The sequence below is a fragment of the Phyllopteryx taeniolatus genome, chromosome 17, assembly GCF_024500385.1.
Source record: "Phyllopteryx taeniolatus isolate TA_2022b chromosome 17, UOR_Ptae_1.2, whole genome shotgun sequence".
Lineage (NCBI taxonomy): Eukaryota > Metazoa > Chordata > Actinopteri > Syngnathiformes > Syngnathidae > Phyllopteryx > Phyllopteryx taeniolatus.
The window spans coordinates 9554994-9565179 of NC_084518.1; the positions used below are offsets into that span (position 1 = coordinate 9554994).

General features: G+C 47.8%; 1 protein-coding gene across 4 annotated transcripts in view; it reads left to right on the forward strand.

Moving 5' to 3' along the window:
- Positions 1-10186, forward strand: part of lrch2 (leucine-rich repeats and calponin homology (CH) domain containing 2) — a 466084-nt gene that overhangs the window by 17234 nt on the left and 438664 nt on the right. The window lies entirely within an intron of this gene.

A 10186-nucleotide genomic window follows, 5' to 3' on the forward strand; every position in this document is an offset into this window, starting at 1 on the left:
AGAATGAAGGGCAAAGTTTATAAGACAGTGGTGAGGCCAGCCATGATGTACGGATTAGAGACAGAGGCACTGAATGAAATGAAGATGTTGAGGTTCGCTCTCGGAGTGACCAGGTTGGATAAAATTTGAAATGAGCTTATCAGAGGGACGGCCAAGGTTTGATGTTTTGGAGACAAAGTTAGAGAGAGCAGACTTCGATGGTTCTGACACATCCAGAGGAGAGAGAGTGGGTATATTGGTAGAAGGATGATGAGGATGGAGCTGCCAGGCAAGCGAGCTAGAGGAAGACCAAAGAGAAGGTTGATGGATGTCGTGAGGGAAGACATGAGGGCAGTTGGTGTTCGAGAGCAGGATGCAGGAGATAGGCTCTCATGGAAAAGGATGACGCGCTGTGGCGACCCCCAAAGGGACAAGCCGAAAGGAAAAGAAGAAGAAGAAGACACAAATATACTGGTCGGGCCCACTTGAGATCAATTTGGAGTGAATGTGGCCCCTGAACTAAAATAAGTTTGACACCCTTGTTCTAGATCATTGATTCTCAACTGATGGGTTGCGGACACCTAGTAAAAAAATTATTCATATAGTAACTTTTCCAGTACAGTACAGAGGCGTACCAAGTTTCCACGTGTAACATAGTAGGAAAGTGACAAGAAATGTTACTTCTCTGGGCTCCAGTCACAAGTTTAGTCTCTCAACAAATACAGTGCAGCTCAGTCTTTGGCTGGATGATGCCCTGGAAAGCAATATGCTTTTGATGGTACCGCAAACTCATTTGAAATAGTGTTGGTACGTTCGCGAACGTTTCGCTCAGAAGAACGAATCTTTTTAGTGAACGAACTGAACCGAATCAGTTTATGAAATGATTCGTTCTTTTAGCTTGGCCGCCGTGAGGCGTGTGAGTCGGCTGGGAGCGGAAATGGAACTGTTGAAGCGTTCTGTCACTCACGTCTGGATCTTCGACGAGTGACCAATGAGCAGTCAGCGTGCAGTCGGGGGCGGGACTTCATTAAACGTACTGCCATGTGATTTGCGATTCGCTAGAGTTGTCACTCACTTCGGCGAATGACCAAATGAGCAGCCAGCGTCAGCCAGCGCCGTGCAAGCGGGGGCGGGACTTAAGTGAACTGAGTGAGTCGTTCAGTGAACTGGTGTACCGAGGAATATATATGTTTTAACTTCTAAGAAAGTGGTTCGCGACTTTGCAACAATAGGAAACTGCGGGCCCCAAGGTGACAACAGTTGAGTACCACTGTTCTAGAGAATATCTGTGTTTATGTGTGTGGACTTATTCAGTGGCGGAGTTTAAAATATTTCTGGACACATTAAATAATCATACCACTAGAGGGTACTCTTGCTCTTTCCTCAGAAAGCAGCTCAACATTTTCTTAAAACGAGAAAATTGGTCTGATCCATAAACGGCAACGAGAGGATGCATGCAGGGTCACAGAATAAACGTGGCATTCAGGAAGAACAAGGACCTGTTCAGGATCTTCTGGCCAGGGCAAAGATAACACCACTCTCTTGCACTAAACCCAAAATGAAGGGTCATTTTTTTCAGCACCTATATTTGTTGTGCAATAAACATTAGAATTAGTATTACCATGGCGACCGGCACGGTGGGCAAACTGGTTAGCACATCTGCCTCACAGCTGTGGGGTTCATATCCTTGCCCCGCCTGTGTGGAGTTTGCATGTTCTCCCCCGTGCCTGGGTGGGTTTTCTCCGGGCGCTCCGGTTTCCTCCCGCATCCCCAAAACATACTTGGTAGGTTGATTGAAGACTCTAAAATTGCCCGTAAGTGTGAATGTGAGTGCAACTGGTTGTTTGTTTCTACGTGCCTTGCGATTGGCTGGCGACCGGGTCAGGGTGTACCCCGCCTCCTGCACGAAGATAATTGGGATAGGCTCCAGCAGCCCTCACGGGACCCTGGTGAGGATAAGAGGTAAAGAAAGTGGATGGATTACCATGGCGGCCTGGACACCAAAAAGTGTGTTTATGTCATAGACCAGCGGTCACCAAGGTGGAGCCCACGGGCCTGTTCTAAAAGATTACTCACCAGTAAGGGGACATTGTGATTTCCTAGGAATGTTTTAGAAGTGATCATTTGAAAATGTAAACACTGTCAGACATTAATAGAAATAAATACCAGCACAATGATATACATCTGTTTCCTATCTTGATAAATAATTATTGATAATTCCATTTCTTGTTAAAGAACGAATTGATAAAGTATAAGCCTTATGGTTCAGCAAATTCTATTAAGCGTTCTCCTCTTTTGTCTCTTGATCCCATTCCGTAGGATCCAATTGATTTCGCACCAGAGTTAAGGCCAATCCTGGCGTTAAAGTCACCCATGACTGTTCAAAATTTGTGCTTCGATTGACTATAAAGACGGGATAAATCTTCGTAAAATGATTCCACCTCATCGTCGGTGTGGCTGATGGTTCGGCACGGTCGGTACATATGGCGACTCTATCGGAAACACTTTTGACGCTGGTAACGTAATTGGCGATACTTTTATTAACAATGAAACCAACTCCACAATTGCGTCCGCTTTCTGATCCTCTGTAATAAAATAGATGGCCATTATCGAGAGTCAACATAGCTTCAACTTTCCGACGTATTTCACCAAGTCCAATTATATCTAATTTGATGGCTTCTTGCTCACGTTGAGCGTCCCGAAAATAAGATTTCGTGCGTTATGTCTTTTTTGCTTCTTTCTTGCTACTTCTAAAGATTGGTTTGACGTAAAATGTTTGTCGGCGTAACCGTATTCTCGTCCAGCACAGCCAAGTCAGTTGTCCGTAAGCAGCCATAATTAACCCGGTGATTCTTAGCACCCGCCTCCTTGAGTCTACATGTGTTTTGTGGACTTGGAGAAGGCGTTCGACCGTGTCCCTCGGGGAGTCCTGTGGAGGGTGCTTCGGGAGTATGGGGTACCGAACCCCCTGATACGGGCTGTTCGGTCCCTGTACAACCGGAGTCAGAGTTTGGTCCACATATCCGGCAGTAAGTCGGACTCGTTCCCGGTGAGGGTTGTACTGCGACAAGGCTGCCCTTTGTCACCAATTCTGTTCATAACTTTTATGGACAGAATTTCTAGGTGCAGCCGAGGCGCAGAGGGGGCCCGGTTTGGTGGCCTCAGTATTGCATCTCTGCTTTTTGCAGATGATGTGGTTCTGTTGGCTTCATCAATCCGTGACCGCCAACTCTCACTGGAGCCGAGTGTGAAGCGGCTGGGCTGAGAATCAGCACCTCCAAATCTGAGACCATGGTCCTCAGTCGGAAAAGGGTGGCGTGCCCTCTCCAGGTCGGGGATGAGATCCTGCCCCAAGTGGAGGAGTTCAAGTATCTTGGGGTCTTGTTCACAAGTGAGGGAAGAATGGAACGGGAGATCGACAGGCGGATCGGTGCAGCGTCTGCAGTGATGCGGACTTTGTATCGGTCCGTTGTGGTAATGAAGGAGCTAAGCCGAAAGGCGAAGCTCTCAATTTACCGGTCGATCTACGTTCCTACCCTCACCTATAGTCACAAGCTGTGGGTCGTGACCGAAAGAACAAGATCCCGGATACAAGCGGCCGAAATGAGTTTCCTCCGCAGGGTGTCCGGGCTCTCCCTTAGAGATAGGGTGAGAAGCTCGGTCATCCGGGAGGATCTCAGAGTAGAGTCGCTGCTCCTGCACATGGACAGCACCCGAGTTAACTATATGAGTGTCAGAGCAAAGGGTCTGAATACTGTTTCAGTTTTTCTTTTTTAATAAATCTGCAAAGATTTTAACAATTTCTGTCAATATGGGGTGCTGTGTGTACATTAATGAGGAAAAAATTAACTTAAATGATTTTAGCAAATGGCTGCAATATAACAAAGAGTGAAAAGTCTTAGGGGGTCTGAATACTTTCCGTACCCACTGTATATATATTTATGTGTGTGTGTGTGTGTATATATATATGTATATATATATATATATATATATATATATATATATATATAGTCCCCTCCAAAAGTATTGGAATGGTAATGTCAATTCCTTTGTTTTTGTTGTATATTGAAGACATTTGGGTTTCAGACAGAGCACCTTTTCCTTGAAGCCACCCAATTTTCAAGTGAGCAAAAGTATTGGAACAGACATTATTAAATTAACTTAAAGTGAATAAGATTTAATATTTGGTGGCACAATCCTTACTTGCAATAACTGCATCAAACCTGCGACCCATTGACTACCATACTGTTGTATTCTCCATTTGAAATGCTTTTCCAGGCCTTTACTGCAGCCTCTTTCAGTTCTCGTTTGGTTCTGAGGGTTTCTCTCTTTAGTCTCCTCTTCAGGAGGTAAAATGCATGCTCTATTTGGTTAAGGTCCGGTGATTGACTTGGCCAGTCTCAGACCTTCTACTTTTTCTCCCTGATGAAGTCCTTTGTTGTGTTGGCAGTGTGTTTTGGATATTGTCTTGTTGGATATGAAGCTTCTCCTGATTAGTTTGGATACATTGCTCATGGATAGGTTTTGCCCCGTCTCTTCTCTCTTGCAGCGGGGCACAGCAACTGGTATAAAGACTTTGTAGTCTGTGAATTTGGGGCTTTTGTTTCTTGGACCGCAATGGGAAAGTCCAGTACTGTATCTTGATATCATGCTGATTCTTTCAGTATACTTTGTCAACCTCATATTGGCCTGTTCATTGAATCTATCAATATTCTTTGGAAACTTCAAATTAGTGTATGCCTAATTTTACTTTAGAAGGTTACACCTAAGAAAAAAACATCTTTACAGTATACTGCAGTTAAATGTGGTCGGTTCAGCACCTCAAACTGGGCAATCAACTTTTTGGGAGAGATGAATACTCCCTGCTCATTTTTCAGAAATGCAGCCTCAGGTAACATTGTCATCATTTTTGCAATGAGTGTTAAAAATGCAGTTTGACCACTATAATTAAAACCTTTTGTTTATGTTTTGGTGGTTACAAACCTGTTTAAAAGTGCTCAATCCCCTGTGGGCTTATGATTCTTTTTTCTTTTCCTTTTTTTTTTACATTCAGTTCACATTCGACTTCAAAAATATTGAAAGTGAGTGCAACTTTATTTTTGCTGTTGACTGGGCATATTTGGGGTTGACACCAAAAGATGTATATCAGACGAAAGCTTTTATTTCCTGGAGTTTATATCTGGATTGCATAGATAATGTACAAGCTATATCAGAAAAATGAAAGATCATCAAGTTCATCACCGTGCAGCAAGATCACGACCTAAAACAAAGCCAGATCAACAGAGCAGTTTAACAGGGGAAACAAATGGATGATTTTACAGTGGTCCATCGGCCGATTTAAACCCTATACAGCATGCATTTAATTTGCTATTGCGGAGAGTATAACCTTCTAAAACAAATAACTGAAAGAAGCTGCAGCTAAATATTACCACTTTTTCACTTTAGTCTCCTCTCCAAACTTCTTATTTCTCTTTGTCCTTAACCCTATGCAGGGATGGCCACAGCAAATCATGTTTCAATATGTCCCTGTCCTCTGCGTCTTCTGCTGTAACTCCTTCCATCTGCAAGTCTTCCCTCACCACATTCATAAATCTCCCCCTTGCCTCTTACCTGGCAGCTCCATTTCCAGCATCCTTCTACCAATGTGTACAGTGTCCCTCCCAATGCCATCTCAAATCTGGCTTATCTAACATCGTCTTCAAACCTTCCAACATGTGCTGTCTGTAGTGTTACGTGTCCCCCTAGAAGGGCTGGACTATTGATCAAAATTTGATCGTGATTTCGATTTTGGCATCTCATAATCACAAAAACATAATAAAATAAAAACAATTGTGCTGCATGGTGCGGTGAGCATGCAAGTACTTGCACTGTAAAAGCACAGTGAATGCATCTGGGTTGGGTGCAGCCGCAGAAAGCATTTGTAAGGTAGACAATATGTAAAGTAAGTGATTGAAAACATGGAAAAACCAGAAAGGCAGCCTTTGGTTGAGAAGACAGGTGGGACAACTTCAGTCGTCTGGAGACATTTTGGCTTCAGGTTGTCGGATGTTGAGCAAAATGAAATTTTCATGTCATGTCTACACCGCAACACAACACAGCCAAATTATTCAATCATTTGAAGTTCAGTCATGACGTGGTCTATGACCAAGCATAAAGGAGCAAAATATCCCAACAATGCAAGTTCATCAAGTTTCGCAAGCGCCAGGACTTTCCGCCAGAAACTTTCCGCCAGGGGGTCCTGCGAGTGGTGCTCTGGGAGTATGGGGTATCAGACCCCTTAATAAGGGTTGTTTGGACCCTGGACGACCAGTGTCAGTGTTTGGTTGGGATTTCCGCCAGTAAGTCGGATCCGTTTCCAGTGAGGGTTGGACTCTGCCAAGGCTGCCCTTTGTCACCGATTGTGTTCATAACCTTTATAGACAGAATTTCTAGGCACAGCCGAGGCATTGAGGGTGTCCGGTTTGGTGACCTCAGCATTACGTCTCTGCATTTTGCAGATGATGTGGTTCTGTTGGTTTCATTAAGCTGCAGCCTTCAACTCTCACTGGAGCGGTTTGTGTGAAGTGTGAAGCAGTTGGGATGAGCGTCAGCACCTCCAAATTTGAGTCCATGGTCCTCAGTCAGAAAAGGGTGGAGTTCCCGTCTCCGGATCAGGGAGGAGATCCTGACCCAAGTGGAGGAATTCAAGTATCTCAGAGTCTTGTTCACGAGTGGGGAAAGAATGGAGCCGGAGATCCACAGGCGGATGGGATTAATGGGAACTCTGTCTATCTGTTGTGGTGAAGGAGCTGGCCGAAAGGCAAAACTCTCGATTTACTGGTCGATTCCAACCCTCACCTATTTTGGTCTTTGGGTCACGACCCGCAGCTCGTGACCCAAAGACCAAAATGACCAAAATGAGTTTCCTCCGCAGGGTGTCCGGGCTCTCCCTTAGAGATAGGGTGAGAAGTTCGGCTATCCAGGAGGGGCTCAGAGTCGAGCTTCTCCGCCTTGAGAGGAGCCAGATGATGTAGCTCGGGCATCTAATTAGGATGCTTCCTGGACGCCACCCTGGTGAGGTGTTCCGGGTATGCCCCACCAGGAGGAGGCCCAAGGGACGACCCGGGACACGCTGGAGAGACTATGTCTCCCGGCTGTCCTGGGAATGCCTCGAGAGAGCCCGGAAGAGCTGGACGAAGTGGCTGGGGAGAGGAAAGTCTGGGCTTCCCCGCTTAAGCTGCTGCCCCAGTGACATGACCTGGATAAGTGGAATAAAATGAAGGGATGGATGGAAGTTGCTAAAGATGTCTCCATGCCCAAGTTTTTGCCACCACGATGGATTTGTTGTCAAGTCACACAATTGAGCCGCAGATATCCCTCACCTTGCATTACATTGATGCATATCTCACCAAAATGTCTTGAAAGCACATTTTTCCCTGATGACCACACAGTAATAAACATTGCTGATGATTTGGAGCAAGCTATGGCTGCATGGGATTTGAAGCAGGCCAACCTTGTTTGTGTGTCTTCTTCTTTTCCTTTCAGCTTGTCCCTTTGGGGGTCGCCACAGCGCGTCATCCTTTTCCATGTAAGCCTATCTCCTGCATCCTCCTCTCGAGCACCAACTGCCCTCATGTCTTCCCTCACGACATCTTCTGGAAAAAAGTGTTCGCTCCAGCCATTTGCATCCTTTTTGCAAAGTCTACCACCATCTGTCCCTCCAAGTTCCTTTCCTGGATGCCGTACTTACCCATCACTTCTTCATCACCCCTATTTCCTTCACCAACATGTCCATTACAATCTGCATCAATCACGACTCGCTCTCTGGGATGCTCAGAACTACTTCGTCTAGCTCCTTCCAGAATTTCTCTTTCACCTCTAGGTCACATCCTACCTGTATCACTAATTGGAAACCTCACCAAAAACAAAAAACTTGCTATAGCCCTGACCTGTTATTTGAAAAGCAACTTATACAATATATACAGACCCTTTCCAAAAAAAATTATAATATCACGGAAAAGTTTATTTATTTCCATAATTCCATTCAAAAAGTTAAACTTTCCATCCATCCATCCATTCTCTACCGCTTATCCGGGTCGGGTCGCGGGGGCAGTAGCTTCAGCAGGGACGCCCAGACTACCCTCTCCCCAGCCACTTCATCCAGCTCTTCCGGGGGGATCCCGAGGCGTTCCCAGGCCAGCCGAAGGATGTAGTCTCTCCAGCGCGTCCTGGGTCGTCCCCGGGGTCTCCTCCCGGTGGGACATGCCCGGAACACCTCACCAGGGAGGCGTCCGGGAGGCATCCGAATCAGATGCCCCAGCCACCTCATCTGGCTCCTCTCAATGCGGAGGAGTAGCGGCTCTACTCTGAGATCCTCTCGGATGACCGAGCTTCTCACCCTATCTCTAAGGGAGAGCCCGGACACCCTGCGGAGGAAACTCATTTCGGCCGCTTGTATCCGGGATCTTGTTCTTTCGGTCACGACCCACAGCTCATGACCATAGGTGAGGGTAGGAACGAAGATCGACCGGTAAATTGAGAGCTTCGCCTTTCGGCTTAGCTCTTTCTTTACCACAACGGACCGATACAAAGTCCGCATCACTGCAGACGCTGCACCGATCCGCCTGTCGATCTCCCGTTCCATTCTTCCCTCACTCGTGAACAAGACCCCAAGATACTTGAATTCCTCCACTTGGGGCAGGATCTCATCCCCGACCTGGAGATGGCATGCCACCCTTTCCCGACTGAGGACCATGGTCTCAGATTTGGAGGTGCTGATTCTCATCCCAGCCGCTTCACACTCAGCTGCGAACTGCTCCAATGAGAGTTGGAGGTCACGGCTTGATGAAGCCAACAGAACCACATCATCTGCAAAAAGCAGAGATGCAATACTGAGGCCACCAAACCGGACCCCCTCTACGCCTCGGCTGCGCCTAGAAATTCTGTCCATAAAAGTTATGAACAGAATCGGCGACAAAGGGCAGCCTTGGCGGAGTCCAACCCTCACCGGGAACGAGTTCGACTTACTGCCGGATATGCGGACCAAACTCTGACTCCGGTCATACAGGGACCGAACAGCCCGTATCAGGGGGTTCGGTACCCCATACTCCCGAAGCACTCTCCACAGGACTCCCCGAGGGACACGGTCGAACGCCTTCTCCAAGTCCACAAAACACATGTAGACTGGTTGGGCGAACTCCCATGCACCCTCGAGGACCCTGCCGAGGGTGTAGAGCTGGTCCACTGTTCCACGGCCAGGACGAAAACCACACTGCTCCTCCTGAATCTGAGATTCGACTTCCCGACGGACCCTCCTCTCCAGCACCCCTGAATAGACCTTACCAGGGAGGCTGAGCAGTGTGATCCCCCTGTAGTTGGAACACACCCTCCGGTCCCCCTTCTTAAAAAGGGGGACCACCACCCCAGTCTGCCAATCCAGAGGCACTGTCCCCGATGTCCACGCGATGTTGCAGAGGCGTGTCAACCAGGACAGCCCCACAACATCCAGAGCCTTTAGGAACTCCGGGCGAATCTCATCCACCCCCGGGGCCCTGCCACCGAGGAGCTTTTTAACTACCTCGGTGACCTCAAACCCAGAGATAGGAGAGCCCGCCTCAGAGAACCCACACTCTGCTTCCCCATGGGAAGGCGTGTCGGTGGAATTGAGGAGGTCTTCGAAGTATTCTCCCCACCGACTCACAACGTCCCGAGTCGAGGTCAGCAGCGCCCCATCCCCACTATACACAGTGTTGGTGGTGCACTGCTTTCCTCTCCTGAGACGTCGGATGGTGGACCAGAATTTCCTCGAAGCCGTCCGGAAGTCTTTCTCCATGGCCTCACCGAACTCCTCCCATGCCCGGGTTTTTGCTTCAGCGACCACCAGAGCTGCATTCCGCTTGGCCAGCCGGTACTCATCAGCTGCCTCAGGAGTCCCACAGGCCAAAAAGGCCCGATAGGACTCCTTCTTCAGCTTGACGGCATCCATCACCGTTGGTGTCCACCAACGGGTTCGGGGATTGCCGCCACGACAGGACGCCACCTTACGGCCACAGCTCCGGTCGGCCGCCTCAGCAATGGAGGCGCGGAACATGGTCCACTCGGACTCGATGTCCCCCGCCTCCCCCGGAACATGAGCAAAGTTCTGTCGGAGGTGGGAGTTGAAACTCCTTCTGACAGGGGATTCTGCCAGACATTCCCAGCAGACCCTCACAATACGTTTGGGAGTTAA